General features: G+C 43.0%; 3 long non-coding RNA genes across 3 annotated transcripts; all 3 read right to left on the bottom strand.

The window, feature by feature from the left end:
- Positions 1–547: 547 nt before the first annotated feature.
- LOC116216198 lies at positions 548–5,390 on the bottom strand. The gene is made up of 2 exons (XR_004158625.1): positions 5,196–5,390; positions 548–4,291 (listed from the first exon to the last, which is right to left on the bottom strand). It is a non-coding gene; the product is annotated as an uncharacterized LOC116216198 (long non-coding RNA).
- Positions 5,391–11,647: 6,257 nt separating this feature from the next.
- On the bottom strand, positions 11,648–20,950 carry LOC104917510. Its single transcript, XR_004158889.1, has 3 exons — positions 20,901–20,950; positions 17,754–17,843; positions 11,648–11,950 (listed from the first exon to the last, which is right to left on the bottom strand). It is a non-coding gene; the product is annotated as an uncharacterized LOC104917510 (long non-coding RNA).
- Positions 20,951–21,062: 112 nt separating this feature from the next.
- LOC116216328 lies at positions 21,063–22,766 on the bottom strand. Its single transcript, XR_004158884.1, has 3 exons — positions 22,492–22,766; positions 22,076–22,139; positions 21,063–21,248 (listed from the first exon to the last, which is right to left on the bottom strand). It is a non-coding gene; the product is annotated as an uncharacterized LOC116216328 (long non-coding RNA).
- Between the last annotated feature and the right edge of the window lie 1,790 nt (positions 22,767–24,556).

Genomic DNA, 24,556 nt, shown 5'->3' with positions numbered 1-24,556 from the left:
GGTGGGCGGCGAGAGCTGAGGGGCCGAGCGGGCGGCATCCCCGGGGACGCGGAGGGGAACGGGCCCCAGCCCGCAGCCACGCGTGGGCACTGTGCGGGGAGCTCAGCCCAGCGGCCTGGCACGGGGATGGGGCACCTGTGCAGGTGCAGCGGGGAGGTGTGCGGCTGTGCTCCGCGCGTCCGGCACCGAAAAGCAAGAAGGCAGCGTGCCTTAACGGGATGCATCGACTCGAAACGGGACGCGGTTGTTCTCCCACATCCGTTTAATTTTTGTATTGCTTTGCTCGAAGTTATTGTCTTCACATAAGAGCGGTCCTCTGGAGCGGAGGAGAAAAGGGTCGCTTTTCCCTTCTCGTCGCAGATCTGGCAGCTCCCAGGATCTCGAAATGTCACCACATGTTCTGAATTGTGGGGCTCTGAAATGGCTGTGGCTTTGCGTGTAGTCAGTGTTCCAAATAAGCATTCAGTCTCAGCAATACCAAATAAAACACACGGCTCCCAACTGCACGGAGTGGATTAAAGATGAGAAAGCGACCAATACTTGCGGCTTCTCTGTTCCCGCAATTCTATTTATATTTCTCAAAAGGGAACTTCCATCTCTCAATGAGCTAATACAAGTGCCACAGTACCAAAATACAGAGCAAACAACAAATGAGAAACAAAAGCGAAACCGTAACACAGAGCCCATCCTATGCTGCGAACACCGTGCTGTGAGTTGGATTTCGTACACTGGAATATCCCATTTCCCTCATTGGGACTTTCATTTCTAGTAGGTGAAATGAAAGATCTGCATGAATCCACACGTGTTGTATCCCACGTGTCACCAAATCAGGCATTTCCATGAGGTTCTATGGCCCTCCTCTATGTAGGATCACTTCTTTTAGGGTACGTTTTAAAGGAATCGTGAATACCCGTGTTTCTTATTACAGTAATAACTGGGCCTAAGTCCTACCAGCAATACCACATCTGAAACTAGATGAAGTTCTTGCGTGGCTCCTTTTCCTCACTTGTCTCATTCTTCCCCTGAAAGAGTTCTTTCTCAAAAATGTAAGATAAAAACTTGGGCAAGAGCAAGTGTGCACTAAATTCACTTAGGACACAGATAAGAAGAAAGGGCAAGAGAGAAGCTTACAGACATTTAGTCACCCCAGCTGCCTTCCTTCCTCTTCCTCCTCCCCAGCAACTTCAGAACAGCAAATTACCTCAGAACGTGGTTCACTCACTGCAGCTAGCAGAGCCTTGTGAAGGTAAATGACAACTGAACACTGCAACTAGGTGACAAGACAGTGAGCTAATTAATGCTAATGTAGTTTGCATAGGGCTGGGACTGCGATTTGAGGAACACTGGGTGCTAACAGAATACAACGCTCACTGATTCCATTTAATTCAACTGAATTAAGCAGCGCTTAGATGAACAACACTATTACTGTTAAATTTGTTCCCATGCTAAAAAAGCATTCAAAATATCGGTACATGTGACAGCTGTGTCTCACCACATGACTGGGATCCTGTGCAAAGCTGAGTGCAAAATTGTTTACAAGCAGGCATTTCACCCACCTTCCAGAATTAAGGTGAAAAGGAGAAACATTAACCACAATTCCGGATGAACATCTTTGAATTTAGGGAGGTCACAAAGTTGGCTCAATTGGTGACCTGAGGTTTGCAATTGGGAGATTTTTTTTTACATAAAATGTAACTTGTCTGCTGCAGATCTCCTTAGGTATCTGCATAGACAGCTCAGGTTTCCTTCACTACACTTCATTTCAGATGCTGTTAAATGAGTGTCTGTAGGTGAAATGGGCAATGCAAATGGACAATAAACATGGCTCTCCAGCTTCTGTTCACATTCAGAGCTTAACTGTGAGCCCTAGCTCCTGCACAGTGCATCATGCAAAGGGTGTCATCCATCCCCACACGGATTGTCACCCTCCTCTCCACTGGCTGCCCAAACCCAAAAAACACTGAATCATGAAATGGGCTTGGGTTAGAAGGAATCTTAAAGGCCATCCAGTTCCAGCGACAAGGGAGAGGGCACTGGGTGCCTGTCACTTCGACTCAAGTCTCTTCCACTTTGTCTCGATGAACTTCAGAACTGAAGCACTGGAAACATTTTCTCACTTAAGGTGGAGAATTCAGTGGGAGCAACCAAACTCAGCAAATAACAGAAACGCCCCACAAGTACAGTCTGAGGTGAATACAGGATCTACAAAGTACGCATTTGTAAAATCATAAGTGCTAAAATCCACCGCCAACTAAAGTTTTCAGTGTTCCTCAAAACAGAGAAAACCAAACGAGTTTGGTGTTAACACCAGCCAAACGCTGTGCTGTATGAAGTATAAAAGAGTTATTCATTTGCATTCATGTATAAAGTTGTTATACATATTTTCTTCCATGCACAAGGAAAGATTTAAAGCTCTCAGTGCTTCCCACTTGTTCTGTTTTTTTAAAGGAGTTAATACATGCTTATGATCCAGCTCTGGTCTTTACCCAGGTAATGCTGCCTGAGGTGTCCCTGGGACTTTCCTTGGATGAGGACTGCCAGCTGACTCTATCACTACATCTTACCCAAATGGCTGAAGCTAGACTCAATATGAGAAGCACCAAGATTGCATCTTGGGGAACACAGGTATGGATGCCATGGTATGAGTGGCACCACTGAAATCCTCCAGAATAATCCTCCAGTCAGGCTCCTGAAGAGCACACGTGATACCCGTGTGAATTATATCTTTCACGTACTCAATTTCACACTTCTTAATAATTCTCTGAAATTTCTTTACTAAGGGAAACTGGTGAAAAGAGTAAAGAAAGGTTGGCACTGAAAGAGAGATTCTCAACTGACACAAAACAGCCCCACTGACATCATTTGTGTCACGGCAATTAATATCAGCTGATGATCTGCCCTTTATATTCAAAGAATTCCAAAGTGCTGGGTAAATATGTGCACTGTAAGATTCTTTCCACCAAACAGCTTCCAGTGCTGATAATAGAATACACATCACTAAAAAGCATATGTGATGTACCAAAAACCCAAATACACACACACTCCAGCTGCTCTGCAGATTATGGCTTATAATGCAGATTAACGCATCATTTGATTCCAGGAACAGAAATACTTCCAGCTCTAATATCGATTCCCACCATAATAGGCATATTTACCTCTTTTTCTCTAGGTCACTTTGGCATCTGTAAGCTGGAGCATAATACGTTTTTTTCCTCCACCTCAAAAGGTGAAGAGAAGGCTGGGGTCCCATATGAGATGTGGAAGAAAGATATAGGACTTCCTAGATTGCGTGGGTCTGGAGTGCAGTGCCCCTGAATGTCCCTTTGAAGGACAGAGGATGAGCCTGATGCTGATACTTCTGTTTGGCTCTTACTGAAGAGGGAATATGTTCTCTGTTCAACAGTGAGCTGGGAATTAAGGTCAGGATTTTATAGATATCCTAAATTTCACATGGACGAGCTCAACCTTAACAGCACTCCTAACCATCACCTGACAACTCGCAGAGGTAATCACTGTGCACAAATTCCAAACCTGCAATGGTTTCTCTCACCCTGTTGCTCCTTTTCTATGTTAACAGAGAGAAGGAGAGTTCTGGGCACATTTTTCCTACCCCATGCAGTTTCCTCATCTAAATCTCCCTTTGTCCCTATTTCAAGACAAAGCCCATGTCGAAAAAGGTGATTGATATGATCTATGTGAAGAACTATGCAGTTTTGCCTCAAAGATGCTCTGTTTTACCAGCAGGTTACCAGGTAGAGGACTGAGTGCTTGGACTGAAATTGAAGGCTTGTAAAAGGAAACGAATGCAGTGGTTAACCTTAAAACTGCATTCATGTGTGTACCCTGAACAAATGCAGACACGGAACGATAAACATGACCCGAATTCTCTCCTTTATCGGGGGAGGAGGAGATTGAGGGGGGAAAAGAAGAAAGGAAGTGCTCTGTCTGTGTTTATCTGCACCCAGAAGGGAGCGGGCTGGGTTGCTCCAGCCATACGGAGGGGCTGCTATCTGTCAGCCTCCCGACTTTCAGCTGAGTTCGGCAGCCAGTGTAAATGTCACTGTTCAGTAGGACGACACGTTCAGGGGAACGGGATTCGTTCTTTTCCTCCCACGGCATTTTCATCTCTCCAGGCAAAATCGAGGGTCTGCCTTTGAGCGCTGCTTGTGGATGTCAGCTCCATGTTGCTGGAACGTCTCGCATCCAGCTGTGCTCCCTATCACAGCTGCATCTCTGGCCACATCTTCAGCTGAGGACCACGGAGGGCAGCAAAGGGGGTTGTTCAACTTCACTAGAAAACGAGGCCGGTCAAAATGTATTTGGGAGGGCACAGGGTTGCAAACCCCGGTAGGGTGGCAGTGGGTCACAGCAGGTATCTCCAGGGAGATTCCTGGGAGTGTGCAGACTGCGAGAGGCAAAGTGTGGCTCTCCCAGTCCGCTGTTATAAAGTGCCTTTAGAAATAGAACCAGGGGCTGGACCCGTGCAGGCTGGCAAAAAAAAGCCACCTAAAGGGAAGCGTGGCCGTGTTACGGGTGCATGCTTCCATCGCCCCACAGAGTTCACGGCCAGGGACAGCCCAGCCCTGACCTATCGGGCAGCCCGAGACCTCAAGAGCGGCGACCCAGGGGCTATTAATAGCCCTCCCCGTCCGCCGTGTGTGTGCGTGTGTTTGCACAATGGAGAAAAGCCCAACGGCGGGATGCCGACAGGGGAAATCTGATGTTATCGCCGGCGGAGGATGCCGGTGACACGATTTCCTTCGCTGGGAGGAGGGTCTCCGAGCGGCTTCAGCATACCGAAGCGGCAGCTTTCTCGGGGAATCCCCTCTGGAGGCACCCGTGCCCCCCGCTCCCTGCGTGCACCCCAACCCCGGCTCGGCTCCGCCACGGGGAGAGCTGGGGGCGATTCCCAGCCCTGCTGCGGAAATTAAATAGGAACAAATAACAGTAGGAAGAGTCTATCTCCCTGGAAGAGTATCTCTCCCGTTCTCCGGACGCTACGGCGGCGTTCCGTACCCCCATCCCGTTCCGCTCCTCTCGGCAAAGTTGGCGGCGGGGCTCCGGGTGCCGCTCAGGTCAGGACGCCCAACTCCGGCCCCGGAGACGCGCCGCGGGATGACAGCCCGAACCGCACAGCAGGGAGCAGGAAGGAAGGGAGGAAATGCCCGCGCGCGGCGAGGCACGCATGTACCTACCAGCTCCTCCCAGGCGGGGCTGCGGCCGCTGTAAGACGGCTCCCCGTGCTCCTCCATCGCCCGACCTTCGGCCCACGGAGCCGAGCGCGTTCCACCGCCGCCTCTTTCTCTCCCTCCCTCCCTCCGCCGCTCGGGCGCGTAGCGCTTCCCCACGCCGCTCTTCCTTCCCTCCATCCCCTGCCGCTCCTCCCTTTTCTCCCCGGCCCCTCCGGGCCCCTCCTCCCTCCCCGCCCGGCCCCGCTCCCTCCCCCGGCTCCCGGGGGTCTAACCGAGCTCCCCCCCGCCCCCTCCCCACCCCGGCACCGCGCCCCTTTCCCCGGGCCGTGCCGGGGATTACGCGCAAATCGCCTCGGCCTTAAGCCTGTTTGCGGCCGCTCGGGCTGTCGGGGAGCTCCCGGGGCGTGCGGACGGCCCTTCACGCCGCCTCCCCGCTGCCCCGGACCGGACCGGACCGGCGACCCCCGGCCCTCATCGAACGAGCTTCGAGCTCGGCGCTCTCTGCCTTCGCCCGAGGGGATGAGAGCATAAGGGGCAGCCCTACTGAGCAGCCCCTTGCTGGGGGATCTGGGCTCAGCAGCTGGTCCCGCGTGTAGGGCGAGCGCTGCGACGTAGTCCTTCGAGGCATGGGTCGGGACGTGATCCGTGGCTGGGACGTGGGCTGGGACACGGGCCCTGCGTTAAAGGCAGAGCAGAGATGGACACCGTGTGCACCCATTTCTGGGGGCACCATGCCTCAAGGAGCAACACATTTCTCTGCCCTCCACCAAGCCTTTTATTAACACGCAGAGTGTTTACTTGGAGGCTTCTCAGTTTACGAGTTACCAGCATACCCTTGAACACCAGCCAACGTCTCATGGCTCTTCAAGTGGAGCTCATCTCTCCTACAAACTCAACACTTTCACTGATTTGTTTTTTTCTTCTTGCTATACAGCAGCACGGTATGTGAAAGAGCAGAATTTCAGAGAAGATAGGAAACGAAGCTCCATCACCACGTGAAGCCACACTGTTCTTTTTTCCAGCTTTTCTGTGTTACTTTCATTCCAGCCTGCTCTTTTGAATTCACAGCTGCCAGGTTTGATCACAAAAAGTAATCTCTGGGTTGTCTACTTGGTAAGTGCAAACATCAGGAAAGCAGTTGGAATTCACAAGAATAGATGAAAGGAAATTGCATTGTCAATATTTAAAGATATATTCATTTTCTTTGTGGCTTCAGGCTACAGAGGTTTTAGGATACAGAGCTTTGGGATACTGCAAAGTGAGGGTAGTTTACAAAAAGTAGTGTGTGCACTATTGCCTCTCCTGCCCTCCCACTCAATAAAAAGGTGAAGTACCTTCTGTATTTTACTAAGCCTACAGAATATCTTACTAAGTTGAAGTGGTGCACCACTAACTCGAACCCAAAGAAGTGCTGCAGTGGTATAGCTCATCGGGGGACTGAAACTGCTGCAGCTTTTTCAGCAGTAGAAAAATGAACTATTTTTGTTGACTGTGAGTTTATGGGTGGTCTGTTGATGAATTGCTTTTGTTGTAGGGCTGTAACCTCAGAAGGGAGCAAACGAGATGACTGACAGCAGGTTACTTTTTTGATGATGGTGAGAAATTGCACGTGGTTGTCCGAGGATATTTGGTTTCCTTCCCTGTACCCCCAGGTGAGAGATACTGCTAAGGAATGCCATCCTACAGAGGACTGTAGACTAAGAATTGGTGTCAGAGTCGTATTAGCTCCTCTACTTACCACAGGATGCACTGGAGGATCACACATGACTGCTGTTTTGTACCCTTTGACATCACCCAGCCTCTTTAGCCATGGCCATGCTTTGTGGCAGAAGTGATCTGCTATTAAGTATTTGTCATCCTTGCACCTTGTTGAATCACAAAAACCAAAAACAAGAAACAAGACTCTTATTTAAGCTACTTCTTCAGCTCCAGCCTTATACATATTCTACTACCTTGAAGTTCAAATGGGTTCTTGGTGTCTCTTTTGCCCCATTTTTTATTTCATATGCCCTAAATCTTACAGCTGTGACTAGGTAGATAGACAATTTTGTTCACCTCATTTCATCCCCTGGAGTTCAAAACTTGGTTTCCATTAGTTGAAAGCTAGCATAGGCCCCCGAAGATTACAACGACCTACTTAAGCTTAAGGTATGTTTCAAGGTCGTGTTGGATAAGGTGGAAAGAAATCAGCTCCTATAGCTAATGAAAACTGCAATGTCATTTCAGATCAGGCCTGCCAGTTTGGGCTCCAAAATGCCAAATTTGTTTTTTCACTTCTTTTTGTTCAGGGGATGGATTCAAACCTGCTGACAAGCCTGCCTTTAGTGATTTCCCCTCCTGTGAGCTTTGCTCACCCTATCTGAGAGCCCCATTTTACAGAGACCAAGGTCTGTGCACTGCTTGACAGAACTAATTGAAAATCACAGGCTAAGTACTCTTCCAAAAAATGTAATTCTGTCAAAGCAGACATGAAATTTGAGGACAAGTTTGAAAACCACAGGATTTTTTAATTTTATTTTGATTTATTTTTTTTTTTAGTAGGCATCTGCTGTGTTTTCACACAGAGGGGCAGGAGAACTGAAGACAAGGGAACTTAGATTGAGGAGGTGCTGCCCACTGAAATAAACCGTGGCACCTGTCCCCTGGAGGAAGGGGGTGGTGGTTTGGGAGGAAACCTTCCCAGAGGTCTGTGGTTGAACCAGATGGTATTAATGGCCTTTTCCTACCTTAACGATTCTATGAGTCCATAATTCAGAGAGCGATCTTCACAGCTGGCCTGGAGCAGGAAGTGAGCATATAGCTGGTCTGCCAAACTGCATCAAAACATCTCCAACACAGCCTGGGGGTTTGTTTCATTTCATCCTGTTTTTTGACTTTGTTCCAAGTTGTGTTTCTGTGTGTTGTTTTTATTTTCTTTTCCTTCAAGTTTTTCCACTTCGTCTAGACATTTGGGTTTGAATTTCTCAGTAGTCCATAGCTGTATATGCTGCGTTCAAAGATGTCTCATATCCTTCTGTCTCTTCTGTTCCCTGCCCTTAATGACTCAGTGAGAACTGGATCAACAAAGTGAACGCTTCATTATTGACTTTTTTTTACATGAAACGCATTGAAAATAGTAACACATGCCTGCCTTCTCTAAGCAAAATATTTTGGCTGTGTTGGACACGCTGAAACATACAGATTTTGAAATCAGTGCAAATGTTTTGTTTAGACATTCACAAGAAAACCTCCATCTCTTGAAGTGTTTTCATTCTTCATAGGAAAAAAACTTTCCATTGAAGAACTTGCCATTTTCTTTCCCTAAATTGAGGAAGAAAGACCTTAAAACAATGATTTTTTTTTCATGCTTTTTTTCCTGCATATTTTTGCCAGCATTGCCTTTAGCATGTACCATATAAAGAATATATGCTAATGTTCATCAACTGATGCTAGCATCAGATTTCCTTCTTTTCTTGGCACATAATACACACGCCTACTTTGAGTAAATTCTTCAAGGAAATGTTGCTCATTCTCCTCATAGTAGATATACCAGTTGGATTCTTTTCTGTTAAGTAATTTTGGATAACATCCAAAGGTAAGATTTGATCAACGTGGTAACTGGGTAGTTCCTGCCAGACAGATAGGTGGTAACAACCCACAGGAAATGTATTACAAGCAGAGAAAAAAGCACTTAGTTTTCAACCCTTCAGATAGAGCCAAAGTAACCAGATGGGTTAAGAAATACATTTAAAACTAAAGGTATATTTTATTATTGGGAAAATCCTGATACCTGCCTTGAAACCCACTGCTTTCTTTTTGTGAGGGCGTTCAGACAAAATGTTGTAGAAGTTCTGGATTTCTCCCACTTCACGGTGTCTGTTGCTTGGGAATATTTCATGCAAGGAACCTGAAAAAAATGCTTTCGCCCACAATTTCTTCACAGACTTTTTCCACCTTGTGCTTTTTCTTGTCATTACTATTCCTCTTGTTACTGTAATTGCTGCTTCTGTGTGTATCTGCACAAGACAGGAGGCTTTTAAACAGTTCCCCAGTGTTTTTGGTGTCACAAGGTGGAAGTTATTAATGCAGCTGGCAGGAATGTGTCTATTGCCTTAGGGAAGGGCCACAGGAAGCAAGAAATCGCAGTCAGAAGAAAGCCCTGCTCTCAGAAAAGCGTTTTAGTGAAGGACCAGCAGAGGTATGGAGGGACAATCCACCTGCCACTTCATTGCCTTCTTGTTTTATTTCCCCTTCTCAGTATTTTTTCTCAGATGTTAGCATCTCCTACTTGCTTTGTTGTTCTATTGACTTTATTCAGAGATATCTAGCAGGAGGTTGATGTGTTTCTCATTCAGTATTGTCAGGTGCATTAGGAAAAGTATTAACAGCAGCTTGCGTGTTTATGGCCTCAAGTTGTGCCAGGAGAGATTCAGATTGGACCTTAGGAAAAATTTCTTCTTCAGAGGTGCGGTTAGATGCTGGAATGGGCTGTCCAAAAAGGTGGTGGAGTCACCTTCCCAGGAGGTGTTCAAAAAACATTTAGATGTTGTACCGAGGGACACGGTTTAGTGGGGAAATATAGGTGGTAGGTGGATGGTTGGACTGGATGATCTTGGAGGTCTTTTCCAACCTTGGTAATTCGATGATTCTGTGATTCAAGAGAGACAATCCTTCCCTTCTAGTCAACACTGGTGAGGATGCACTTGGAGTTCTGGGCCCCTCAGTACAAGAAATGCGTGGACATACTGAAGAGTGTCCAAGAGAGGGATACCAAAATGGCAAGTTCCAGGAGTACTTCTGCTGTGAGGAAGGGCTGAGAGAGCCTGGGCTGCTCGGCTGGAGAAGAGGACACACAAGGGGACGTTACCAATGCCCATAAATGTCTGAAGGAAAGGTGCCAAGAGGCTGCAGCCAGGCTCCGTCAGTGGTGCCCGGTGCCAGGACCAGAGGCCATGGGCACAAACTGGAACACCAGGAGCCCTTCTGTGCTGTGCAGTGACGAAGCACTGACACAGGCTGCACAGAGGCTGTGGAGTCTTCTCCTTGGGGATCTCCCAGAGCTGCCTGGACATGGCCCTGGGCATCCTGCTCTGGGTGTCCCTGCTGGGGCAGGGGCTGGAGCAGAGGGATCTAGAGTTCCTGCCAGCCTCAGCCGTGCTGGGGTTCTGTGATCCTGTAATCCCACCCCTTTGACTCCCTGAAAATCAGCAGATAAAAAACTCATTAAAGCGTGGACAGCTGCAGGTGGTGATTTCTTCAACTTCCACTGACATTCACTAATTACTCTACTGGTGCCTCTGTTTTTGGACATGAATAACTTAACTGAAGTGAGTAGAATCACTCGTGTTCATATTAATACATCCACTTAAATACGTTGTTGAACTCGATTCAAGGTTTTCCACGAATGATTACATAAAAATATCCCCGGAAAGAGTAATGAGAAGTCATTCACTCCATCCTCATAGCCAAGGCAGCTCCAACTGCATCTGTACTATCCTGAAGTGGCATTGACTGTTCAAACCCTCACAGCTGAGACTTTCTGTCCTTCTGGAGAATGTAATCAGTGAACGACTGCAGGGCTGAAATTTTCATCTCGTTCCTGTGAATACAGAAAAGGGTCCATTCCTTGCCTCTTTACTAATAATCCTGTGGGCCTCTTGAGGCTACTATGACACATTTCTTCCCTGGAGTAAACCACTCCCATCCCCCTCTTACCACTAACCTCCCAGTATATGCTTCCAAAGCTGACACCTGTGTCTCACTTGACTTGAGAGTTTCATGGGATCATTATCCAGCTCAGTCCTCCCATTTAATCACTTAAACCTGGGTGGCCCTGCAGGTGTAGTGACCACGAATTATGGCTGGTCATCTTTACTGTTGATAGGGATGTTGAACCATTCCTCCAGTTTCGCACATGAGCCAGGACTAACCCTAATCAGTTGTCATCTGTTCTGTGAGTTCTTGGGAATACTTCAGGTGAAACATAAGTTCCTAGGAAAATGGCACATCAGTATCAAAAGCTTTTGTAAATTGATGTATATGGTGAGTAGCCTGTCTACTGGTCTGTTCTGCCATCATAGAAAGAAGTTGGGTTAGTTTGACTTTATTTGTTCTTCAAGAAGCCATGTTTGCTGTTCCTCTCCATGTTATAAGTACTTGCAAACATTTTATTTTCATTTCAAAGAGTGCTGAAGTTTATTTAATGGATCAGTTCTTCCTTTTTCTCCTATTTTTTAAGTTTCACTTCACAATACAAGAACAACAAGCTGAAAGGAGGTAGTAGCGAGGTGGAAGTTGGCCTCTTCTCACAGGTAACAACAATAGGACAAGAGATAAGGTCCTTGGGTTGCACCAGGGGAAGTTCAGGTTGGGTATTAGGAAGAGTTTATTCTCAGAAATAGTGGTGAGGCCTTAGGACAGGCTGCACAGGGATGTGGTGGAGTCACTGTCCATGGAGGTGCTCAAGAACCGTGTAAATGTGGCACTGAGGGATGTGGTCAGTGGGCATGGTGCAGATTGACTGTTGGTTGGACTAGATGATATTAGTGATCTTCTCCAGCCTTAATGGTTTTAGGGTTCTATTCTGTTCCATTCTTAGAACTGATTAAACACAAGCGGTATCTTCTACCATGAGCCCACCTCTACCAATGAGCCCATCATCACAAACAAGGTTTTGCATTTGTGGTTACAGAGCTTGGGAAGCCTGGCTCAAATGTCAGCATTTCCTTCTGTCAGTTCATTCAGATTCTGCAGATGCATCTTTCTGATAAACATTTATCCTAAAAGAAAGAGAAAACAGAAACAAATAGCAAATCATACGAGTTGACAAAGGTGATACTTTAAAGTCACATCTAAATTAATAGAGAATTTTATTGCTTCTGAAACATTCAGAACAAAAATAAACATTTAATTTAAACAACCTATAAAATATGAACAGTTTATAGGGAAAAACTGGGGAGGAGGGAAAGAGCTTTGCCTCCCTCATAACACTTGAAAAGGAGAGAACAGGTGGCAAATTGATTTGTTTTGAAAATGGAAAGAATTTAGCCCACCCAACAACTTGGCACCAAGCAGAGCCATTCCTTTTATCTTTTTATGTGTTCTACTAAACACAACATTTAGGAGCTTTCTAATTACAGCAAATCAATATGTAAAATTTCTATTTTGGTCAGTTTGCTTCTTGCATTCTATCATGGTATATGTTCAAACAAAAATTAAAGCAGGTCTTTTTTTTTTTTTTTCCCGAAAGCAAACAAACTATAAATCTTCTCTGGCTATTGAGCAGAGGAAACATATGGAGACAGAATTATCCCAGTGGAGTTTTCTTTGCTAGCAGAAGCGAGAGGAAGAAGCCACAAGATGAGTGGTGTATAAAAACAGCCATAGGGTCATCTAGAACAAGTAAGAGGAACTTGCAGCCAGGGTTCTAATTTCTCTTAAGGCAAGATAGAGCATATTGAATCAAATATTAATGTCATAGAAAAAAGTAAGTTTTCACAGAGTTCATGGTCATAGCTTTGTATACTGTGAGGTGTATTCTTACTTCTAAGCACACTGTTTGTCCCATTTATTTCACTTCCAGCACATGCTGAAAGCATATACTCTCAGTGGGGAACCCTGCAAACTGACAGATTTGAGAAGAGAAATGTTTGATGCATAGAGAAAGCATGGAAGGAAGGAAGAGGGACAGCTATGTGAAACAGAAAAGAATGAAGGATGTGTCTGTTTGCTTTTCTAAGATACATTTTTTCTGACACCAGAAATACCAACATTAAGTAAAAAACATGTTCTAAGTGACTGAAAGAAGTGCAACAAGATTAAGTTCAACTGATAATATAATTCCTGTGGTTTCAGTTCAGCTATTTCAGGGACAAAGTGATCTGCAAAGTTTTTTTGATAGATTCTTTTAACTTAATGAGAAGTCAAAATTGTTATTGCTTTAATAGCGTCACCGCATTACTTTCAAGGGAACCCATCGGATGGCTCGTACAGCTATTTTTACTTTTTAATAAAGAGAGGATGTCACATGATTTGCCAGAAAAGCAAATATATTCTTGATGCTTTAACCTTGTTTAAGTTACTTAATTTGCATTCAAAACTTAAAGAAACAGCCTCAATCCATGGAACAACCAGAGTGTATGTGAGAGTGCCCCATTTAAATTGTCTAGACACAGGCAAACCTGGTTCAGATGAATAAAAAAGCAAGTAGAAGTGTCATCACTTCTATATATTTCAGATCAATAAGGCAGAAGAGTGCAGAGGTGAACTTTAGAAACACCTCCATTAAGTAAGTACCCATTGAACATGCACAAATAATGTTTTCATCTTTGCTGACCGAAAGTTTGCAGAGTTAATCTTTTCATACTATTAGTATTTCAGTAAGGTGTGATGAATGCGAATGGGGTTTGTAGACATAAGTAGTTTATGACCTGAATTTATAAATCTGCACTACTGCTGTTGAATAAAAACATACATGGGCATGCAAACCTCTCCCTTTTCCTTGCTATTCTGGGAACAACTAGATTCTAAGACAATGTAGCTAGAAGTCTTCTCCTCCATCCCAAGTTTTGCACTTCCATGAGATTTGTCCTTTGAGAAGTGACACCATCACTTCATGGTAAGATTTGTAGTGCTTCATACGCACTTGCTGAAGTAAAGCCAGTGGCACAGGTTCATTTCTGAGAAACACAGTCCCCTCTATGCTTATTATTGATGCTAACAGTCTTGATTTGAATACCTGGGAGAAGGTGTAACAGTGAAAGAGGTGGTCAGTCTGCCAACATGGTAACCTGGCACTGACCTCCAATGGATGTAAGGTAAGACAGTGACACTTTCCCCACAGTAGTGGAAATCCTTCATGGGAGGGTGGAATAGGAAGTGTTACCTGTTAGATGAGATCTGCCTGGCCCATGCATGGTGGTCATGGGATGGTGGAGAAGGTGCCTAGGTTGTCTGGAAGCATTGTGTAACTGGGATCCTGTTTTGGGTGGGAGATAGGCCTGTTTGCCCACGTCACATGTGTATCTGCCAGTCTGTGAAATACCTCAGAGGTTAATTATTCCCTTGACAGGATGTGTAGAACAAGGCACTTCAGGACTAGCAAATGTGTTTGACCAGATAAATAGCAATAAAATAAGTTTAGGACAAAGCTTGGAGATACTTTTTGCTTTATGTATTTCTACAGTCACACAGAGTAGGAACAGGGATATGAGTTGCAACCAACCTTTTTTTCCACGTGAGTTTTAGGAAACTTAGAGGGTACGTTCGTTTTGTGACTTGTGGGTGAAGCTATACCAGAAGGAAAACATTGTAATTTGAATGGAAACATATCAACCTGATGCACCTAAAAGCTATTGAGCAGTCCCTGGTCAGCCAGATTTGTTAGCTACCAGATTCTAAGATAAGTGTGCTCTTGCAGCTCGGAAAGCAAATGGTATCCTGGGCTCCATCAGAAGAGGGCTAGCCAGCAGGGACAAGGAGGTGATTGTTCTTCTCTACTCTGCTCTTGTGAGGCCCCCTCTGGAGTACTGCGTCTAGAGCCCCCAGTACAAGAAAGACTGCTGTTGGAGAGGGTCCAGAGGAGAGCCACAAAGATGATCAGGAGGCTGGAGCACCTCCCCTATGAAGACAGGTTGAGGGAGCTGGACTTGTTCAGCCTGGAGAAAAGAAGGCTGTGGGGTGACCTCATTGCAGCCTTTTAGTACATAAAGGGAGCCTACAAACAGGAGGGGAATCAACTCTTTGAAAGGGTAGATAACAGCAGGACAAGGGGAAATGGTTTTAAGGGGAAATGCTTTTAAGTTGAAAGAGGGAAGATTTAGGGGGAAGTTCTTTACTATGAGAGTGGTGAGGTGCTGGAACAGGCTGCCCAGAGAAGTTGTGGATGCCCCGTCCCTGGAGTTGTTCAAGGTCAGGTTGAATGGGGCCCTGGGCAGCCTGGTGTAGTATTAAATGGGGAGGTTGGTGACCCTGCATGTGGCAGGAGTGTTGGGGATTCATGATCCTTGAGGTCCCTTCCAATCCTGGCCATTCTGTCATTCTGTGATGAAAGCAGCTGAATCCCATGGAAACAAGCAGAGGAGAAATCAGAGATACAGTCTTTAACTGACAGTATTTTCAGGTGTCAGGAAGACTGAGGGAATCATAAATCATGAAAAGGGCAAACCACTGAAATCATTTGGATTGTCTGTTGAGAGGAACATAAGCAAATATGTAACTTAACTGCCAAATGCAAAGCTATGCGCTTGAAGTCTGTAGGAAGCATGCTTTGATTTTTAAAAGGTCTTTAGGGTCATGGTGATTAATGATCTGTCTAAGTGCTGCAACCAGAATTAAAACGGTAGATTAGGTTTCCAAATAGAATTGGATTCATAAACGGAAGAATTTCTGGAAGTAGTAAGAGAGTTATGTTGCCTCTGTGTGTGGTACCGGGGTAAATGCTGTGGTATGGCCTCTAGTGCTGTTGTCCACAGTTCAAGACAGATTATTTTTGTTTAGGAAAGTTGCAAGTAAGCACCTGCAAAGCACCTGAAAGACCAGAGAAGATTAAGCTAAACATTGAGTTAGCACTGAATTGATGGCTCAAGAAGTTTGTTTTGATTTACAAGAGAAGTTAGGAGCTGACTTCAAGCTTCTAAGTCCCAAAATAGGAAAGAGGGGAATGTTGTTCTTCACACTACGTACAAGCTGTCAGGTCTATCTTCTATAAGTTTAGAATTAGAAAAGAACCACTGGATCAACATACTAAAGTTTGTGGTATTCACCAAATACTTCAGTAGTTCAACATTTTTATTCTAAAGACTGGGTGATCTTTTAAGATTGTAAGAAAAGTTTTAATTCAAACTCTCTCTGCTTGGATTTTATCTTATGGCTTGCTCTATTCAGGATTAAACAATCAACTACCAATATTCTGTGCATATAAAATTATATATAGTATATATATGCCATGTAGTTTCTACTGACTAGATAATCTCTGGGGAATCTTACGAGTTTATAATTACAGAACTGTAGTATCTGTAGACGAGAGAAAATACTGATTTGATTAGAACACATAGGGGCATACCAATACACTCACCCTGCCCCAAAAGCAATATTTTTTGTTACTTGGGAAGGTCTGGGTCACTATAAAAATAGCATTAAGAATCCTGCAGCTGCAGCTGAGGCACATCATCTTCATCTTCCATCTTGTGCTCCTGATGACATCCTAGATGGTAATGATTGAAACTGTCTATTTATAAGATACGACAGCTTCCACAGATGGGGTGTTTCTAATTCTAAGAGCAGAGCAGATGCTACGATGAAATGTCTTTAATCTTCTAACCACAGAGTTGTTGCTTTGGTAGACTACCAAGACAGTGGCTCTGTAATCATTTAATACAAGCTCTATGCGGTTATACATCATGTTGTGGTACAAATTTGATCAAAATCAGGCAAGAGCATATCGACTCATTTCTGCTGTTTTAGCCAGAGCACACAGTGTGGTGTTTATGTTCACTTTACAGTTTTGTGCTGGCTTTGTGCTGACTTCAGGAAGACTGTATGGAGTTAGAGGTGCCTAGACAAAGAATTCTTGCTCTATATTAAATCTACTAGGACAAAATCTCTTCAAAACAATGTTAAAAATTTTGAATCATTGGAGGGACTCTCTACCAGTGTACATTCTTATGATTACAGAACCTTTGACATCTTGACACTATGTGGACTGAAAAACAGACTCTGTCTTGTCAAACTGCAGCTTGGGAGTCAAACTGAACTTAGAACAGAAGCAGTGACACCAAAGAATAATCTCATTGTGCCTGCTCTCCAACCACAGCTTGCGGTACTGTCAAGCTCTGTGATACCTTTGAAAAGAAAAAGCAACCGAAGTCTCCAGCCAAAATAGGAACGCTTTCAGTAAAATAGCTGTAGGAAAGGGTGGTTTGCTTTGAAACTCCTATTTCAAAATCAAGTTTTGTCTCTTTAGATGTAGGCCATTATTTGGAAGAGGTTAAATTCCCTCATATTTGACCTACATTGAGTTATGGAATTTGGGAAGATGCTGTATGAGCTGGACATGCCAATTACTTTTAAGCATGGTAGTAGTGGTAGTAAATGAATGATCTGCAAGAGTAAATTGCTTCTTTGACATCACAGTGATCCATTTTGGAAACCATAAAGGTGAGTTGGCCATAAAGGAAGTTAGGTCACAGTGGTTACATTTTTCAAATATGGAAGGAGGCATAGTGACAAAGAACTTTGACATTAACTTAGAAGCAAATATTCCCTTTAAAAAAAACAACACAGTAATACAGGCATCAGTGTGGTCAGTACAGGAAGGGGCTGTGGTGGACTGAATTTTAAGGATTAATGCCTTTCACTGTCTGAAATCACAACAGCAAAATTTACAATGTATGTAACAGGAGGAACAAGGATTTCAAGAAGTCTGGACCAACAGCAGGCTCAGTCTTTGCAGTAGAAATCTGGAATTGCTCCACTGATCTTTATGCTGGTAGGTGAACTTGCCCTGAGAAAGCATGATCAGGATCTATTTCATTACACTTAAGGGCGTGGAACAGCCAATCTTTCCAGGCAAGACAGGGTTACCTTCTGATCTGCTGAATTTCGCATGACTTTTCTTGTGTGAATCCACAAAGGCTCAAGCCTTTATGTAGCTAGGTCAGTTGTGTGCCAACCCTTCAAAGCAGAAAAAAAGACATTATCACTGAGTAGTATTTAGAAAATCATTTTTAGGCAACATGAAAGTATTGCTCAAAAATATGCTGTAAGTCTGGTGGTCTTTTTCTTCTTTTAGAATGAGGTCCCATTCTTGAATAGTTTTAGAACCAAGTCTCTCGTACAGGCATACATATTATGTATACTACACAGGCTATATGCAGCCTGATTTTTTGCTTCTTTTCATCACAGATTGAGAAAATACATAGCTAAAAATACTTCAGGATGTTTTCCATGACGTAACACCCATGGTTTCCTCACGATGTTCCTCTTTAACATTCTTTAACGCACATGGCATTCAGTGTTTTCAGTGACAGACTATCTCTTCATAAATAAGCTGCATAAGTTCCTAGCGTGTGCTGTGCATTGCATACAGTGGAATAATTGCCTTCAAACAATGTTGAGGCTACAAAAGCAAGCAATCATAGAGGTAAGAAATGCCAAAATTAAGGTAGTCTATGGGAACTTAGGATGACTGTGCAAATGCCCAGACTGAGCTAGTCTCATTATGTGACAGCCTATTTTTTTTTCCCTCCTGATTCACTCCAATGAGCATACCTGGTGTATATACAACATGGGAAGCTACTCAGTGTTTCTTCATATTCTTCATTTGTTGAAAGCATTCTTTGTGGCTGGACATATTACTCTTTTCATTTATAGGCACTAAAGTATAGCAGTCATTCAGCCTGAATGTTGCTTAGTTGAACAATCACATTGACTCCAATCCTCTGATCTTCTCTGCATACCTTCCCTCCCTGGCATGGCAAACCTGTATTCAGAACTTCAAGGGACAAGTCATACTCATGCATGTGAATTAACTCATCTCTATTTTAGGGCATTTCCCTGTTTAGTTTCCAAACCCTTCTTTCAAACAACAAAGGCCCAATATCTCTAATAATGGCAAGTGTTATGCAAGCCAGTCTTGAGATTGCTGTCAGCTCTTTTTTCAACTCCAAACTGCCAGAGAAAGGGATAATTTGTCTGTACCTCAGCAGTATCTGTTCAGAGCCTTATACCACTGAACTATTGCCTGGAGTTATTTTCTCAAGGGAAGTATGAAATCAAGCTTCCCTATGCACAGAAGCACTTCAGTTAGAATCCTTCCTTCCATTGTCCTTGGTTTCACAAGACTGAATTCCATAGCATTGTTCCCAGGGAGAGGCAGACTTTCAGCCAACTGCAAGATCTGCATTTTCTCTGTGACCAGCCACCTATTCATACCAGGCTGCAGGTAAAATCCCCAGCACCTGAAGTCTTTGTGCATGGAAGACAACTCTTTCTGCTTAGTATTGCTTGTAGCTAATTATGATGCAGTGATTAAGAATGTCAAGTATTTGACATACAGTTAATCACTTTCATAAGGTGATCTCTAGATATGTAAGTAGAATCCATTATTCACAAATTCTAAGAGCCACACAAATAGCCTATTTTGCATTGAGCTACAACAACAGATTCAGGGATAAATAGGATGCTGACATGCAGAACTTTGCAGAGCTTCCTTTACCTCCTGGTAAAAAACAAAACAAAGCAAAACAAAACCACCACACCTTGCTAAGCTAATGGGAACAAACAAAGCACCATACCTCAGAGCAGCCCTCAGGCACTCTGCTTGTGCAGAAATCTTTCTGACAAGCCTGTTTGGCCTCTAGGGATGACGTTTGAGCACTTACACCTTCCAGGAAGGAATGAAGGAAACAAGCCCTAGCAGGTTTCTCCAAATCCAGTGCCTCAAAGAGTGGGAGGAAAGGGAAGGAGAACGGCCATCTTTGCCCTGAGCCAGTGTTTTCTATGTCAGGATATAAACAGAGTCTTGGTAATCCTTGTCTCCAGGGATAAGATCGATTCCCTCCTAGATCATGGAATGGAAGCGTGCACAGCCTGCCTAGTGCTGATAGCAATTTTACACATTGATTTGTTGAAGGTGAGGAAACTGCAGCTGCCAGAAAAATGGGAACATCTTTAAATTAAGGCACCGCATGGGCCAGGGAAAATTCTTGCTTAGGAAATGAATTGAGGACAAACAGCAAGAGAGGTACTTCATTACTAATTTTGACAGATAACTTTTCCTCAAGGGTACATTAAAACTTCAGTCCTCCTTTCAAAGCTGGTTCATACCACAGGTGTGCATGGAGAGATCAGCCCCAGCACAGCAAAAACTGTGGTGACCCCCCCACTCTCCTAACCCCAATCCCTGTTTTGCTGTGGGAAAGAAGATTTTGGCAGCTCTTCACCTGCTGTACTTGAGCAGAGTGGCATCTCCTTTCACCTCCCATTGCTTACGTGTAGCCAGTGGTTCCCAAGAGCAAAGTTTATGTCTAAGCCGGTGAGACTTCTCAAAGGGGGTGGAACTCAGCTATATTTATCTATTATGGGGAAGGAAGTGGAAGTAATAAAGTGGTGGAGCAGAGCAGCAGAATGGAGATGACATTTCAAAGGAGTGAAAATGCAAATAGGAATCTAACGAAGGCTAGTTATAGGGTTGAAGAGAGGAGGAGTGCATTTTCAGTAGTCATCACGCTGTCTACTCACATTAGAGTTGTAGCTATTTTCTATATGCCTGCGTATAGCCTTCCCATCAGCAAAGAAATGAGAAAAGTGTATTGGTTTCTTTTGCACATGTACTTTTCAAATTCCCTTAGCCCCACCAATTACATATTCTTTTCCACCTCATATAAGCGAGGGAATACAAGAAGACAGAAATAAATGAGAACATAAGAAACACTCTTTCATACTTTTCGAATCATCAGACTAAAATGTAGCCAAATTCTGCAGCTCCACAGAAGGCAGTGAAGCTGAAATTAGTTCTTCATGCATGGATTATGGTATTGCATTGTGATTTTTAGGCATCCAGAAAACTCAGTATAAATAGTTTATGTCCATCCATAAGGGTGAGGTGTTCCATTTGTTTACTTCTGTTAGATCAATATGTACCAAAAGCTGAAGGAAATATTTCAATTTCAGTACAAATGAGATAATTATTTTGAAAAAAAGTGTGGAAAAGAGTCAAAAGGTACCAACCTTTGAAGAAAGCAGAAGTCTGGAAAATACAATAGGGGTGAGGAAGAATCTGCAGTAAAAGAAACAAACAAAAACAATAGAACACATAAACAAAACAAAAGCACACACAAGAAAAAAAAAACATCAGCAACCCACAAGCAAATTAATTACATCTATTTTTATTTGTTAAAACCATGAGGAAATAAGATATGAAAGGCAGTAGAGGCACCATGAGAGACGATGGCCAATCCATACTTGCTAATTTGTGTTCTTTGCTCATGTTCAAGTATTCATCCACTTGTCTTTGCTGTACTTCACATCCATATCTTAAATGCAAAATCAGGTGGGTTGAATTCTTAGATTCTCTTCCTCAAGGAAAAGAAAGTTCAGTGAGGTAGAGGAGAATTGGAAGTCAGTAACCTTTAATTTAGAACAGACTCCAAATTTAGGTGGTTTCATTAAAATGAAAACAAAGCGAACAGATCTGAAAAATCGGATTAGCGGGATAGAAACAAAGACATTGAAACACAATAATAACTTATTTAAATTAAACACAGGTACCTAACTGGGCTAAGCTTTTCAGCCACAATCTGTTGTATTAGTGTACAGATCTGCAGACCAGAGAATTCTGCTGGTTCTGGTTCTTAAGGAATAAATGTCACTTTGTGTCCGCTGACTGTGTCTGAAGTCAATAAATCCATCTGCTGCCTTTCATGCATGTAGAATGCATTTACATCCCCTCCAAGCCATGCTCATTGGCCATTGATATAATTAAATGGCTGCATGACACATTCAGATTCTGTTGAATCCAAGCTATCATTTTAAGTATTTATATCGCAGTCTCTCCCTGTTAAAGGAGGAAAGCATGAACAGCAGTAGTTCTGAGATGTGTCCCTTGCCATTATAGATTGTCAAATGTGATGGTAAGATATTTGACAAATAATAAATGAAGATAGCAGCTAATTACAACAAATCCAAACTATTTTAACTTATTTTAGGAAAATCCCTTATTGATGTTCTTAGTAGTATCTCTGTGGACTGAGAGGATTGTGGAGAGTAATTTCTATCTTTCCATTAAATGAATGTAACACTTTTATTAAATGGTAATATGTTAGCTTGTCAAAAGTCATCATTCTCATGCTACACAAAAAAACATTCCTTAATGTAATGCAGTACTATGTTGTTATATAGCTCACCTAGAAGGAAGACTCCATATAAACTGTTTGGTGCAATCTATTGCTTTGCCTCAGCAAGTTTTCCCTTTTTATAAAAAAAAAGAGCACCTTGTGAGATGGTTAAGATCATCTTTGGAAAAAATAATAAAATGATAGAATCATTAGGACTGGAAAAGACCACCAAGACTATCTAGTCCAATCTTCAGCACATTCCCACCATGCCCATTGACCACATCCCTCAGTGCTACATCTACACAGTTCTTGAACATCTTCAGGGACAGTGACACCACAACCTCCCTGGGCAGCCTGTGCCAGTGCCTCACTGCTCTATCTGAGAGAAAATTTTTTAATATCCAACCTGAACCTCCCTTGGCACAACCTGAGGCCATTCCCACTTGTCCTATCACTGTTACCTGGGAGAAGAGGCCAACTCCCACCTCACTACAATGTCCTTTCAGGCAGCTGTAGAGTGTGATAAGGTCACTCCTGAACCTTCTCTTCCTCAGATTGAAGAATGCTGATTCCCTCAGCCGCTCCCCATAAGACTTGTGCTCAGATCCCTCACAGCTTCGTTGCCCTTCTCTGGACAATCTGCAGGGCCTCAATATCCTTCTCATAGTGAGAGGCCCAAAACTGAACAGAGAACTCAAGGTGCGGCCTCACCAGTGCCGAGTACAGAAGGAAAAGTCTGAGCAAATCTCTTGCATTGAACTAGTCTTAACATACTGAAGTACTTTTATTTTTCCTCATCTACACACTTCTTTTAACCCAAAGCATGTTTTCTCTCTTTTTTTTTATTAAGCAAAACTTGAATTTCCTTATGATTTTGGGAGGAATGCAGTAAACCGTCTGTCAATAATGACTGACTCATCTTCATAGAGATCAAAACTAAACAGAATTAGCAGTCTTTGATTGTGCTCCAACAGATACTATGGTTTCTCTTCATTGCTGAGTGTGGACAAGAATCCTTTTTCTGAGTAACTCCCTTGTAGAAGTATCTGCACAACCACACTTCTAACATGCTGATCCATAACTTATATCAGGTTGTTTGGCGTAGAAGTAGGATGAAAAGTCTTTGGAATAGGGAATGTTTTTTAGAGAAAATGAATTTTTCTCAGTCAGACATACAAAAGCAGCATAGATAAATTTGTACTACATGACTGAAGTTTCATCTCATGGTTCACTTTTTTTTTTTTTTGTGCTAGATTTGACATGACCCTCACAAGAAACTGCATTTTGAGAGAAAAAGGGAAGATATTGCAACCTACTGCTCACTCGGATATTACAAAATTATCCTTCATGTGTCACGCGGTAGACTGTGGGTGGTATAATTTAGTATTATTTTCCATGGCTATTGATCTACTGCCACGCTTCTTACAAACTCTTTCTGCCATTAGTATGGTGTCTAGACACAAAGTGAGTGCCCTTTTTACCCTGCTGTAAAACCAGATTTCTAAGTACTAGTAGCTTATTGATATTTATAAACCATTACATATATTCTCATTTAAAACGGGATTTCAAAGTTTTGGTTTTCTACAAGTTATAGAAAGAGACATTTCTATTTTACAGGGTTTCTTTTGTTACTCAAAATTATGAGATTGCAACTCTTCGGAACAAGGATTTAAAGCAAAACCATGCGCTAACACATAGCTGAATTCTGAAGTTTAAATTAGATTATCAGCACAATTATTTTACAATCCACTTGGGAAAGTAGTAGGCAAAAAGCTTTCATGGCATTTCACCTTTACAGGACTGATGTGGCAATCTAGGTTCTGATTACTTGGGCAACTGATCAACAACCTCATGTTAGCCATAAAAGCAATGCTGGAAAGAGATTACAAAAAAGGAAACACAAAGGAATAGTGGTAATTTGAATAGAAAAAGAATAACATCCAGAACCATGAGCAGGGAAGTAGTTTTAGGACTTTATTCCTAAGTACAAGAAAGAGAAAAGCTGAGTGTTGGCCAGCTGTTAATTCTTACATTGTGACAGTACAAAGTTGGCACTTAGACAAGAAATGGAACAAACTGATGCTGAGGGAATTTCAGAGCCCTTACCACTAAGTCTTATAAAAAGTGCCAGATTCTAGTTGTAGGGAGTTCAAAGAACAAGGGAAAAACATGCAAATATTATTTTCTTCTCACAATGGGGACACCTCGAGCTTTAGAAGTTCTGCATGTCTTACCTGAGGCATACCTTACTACTGTGAAAATACAGAGTAATACACACAGGATTTATTCTAAAGCTACTTAATAGTGCTGGCCTAAGACTTGGATTTTTTCAATCTTGTAACAGCAATATGATTCAAAGACACTAAATATACATCTATTTCAAATTTAAGTTGAATGTAATCAAAATTATGTGAACTAAGAATATAATTTTCCCTGATTTGAAATTCTGTTTTATATACAGTCTACATAATCTCGGTCCTTCCTCCCTCCCTCCCTCCCTTCCTTCCTCTCTTCCTCTCTTCCTTCCTTCCTTCCTTCCTTCCTTCCTTC

The sequence above is a fragment of the Meleagris gallopavo genome, chromosome 1 (assembly GCF_000146605.3).
Source record: "Meleagris gallopavo isolate NT-WF06-2002-E0010 breed Aviagen turkey brand Nicholas breeding stock chromosome 1, Turkey_5.1, whole genome shotgun sequence".
Taxonomy (NCBI): Eukaryota; Metazoa; Chordata; class Aves; order Galliformes; family Phasianidae; genus Meleagris; species Meleagris gallopavo.
The sequence above is the reverse complement of the archived record's forward strand: the minus strand, read 5'-3'. Positions and strand labels throughout refer to the sequence as shown.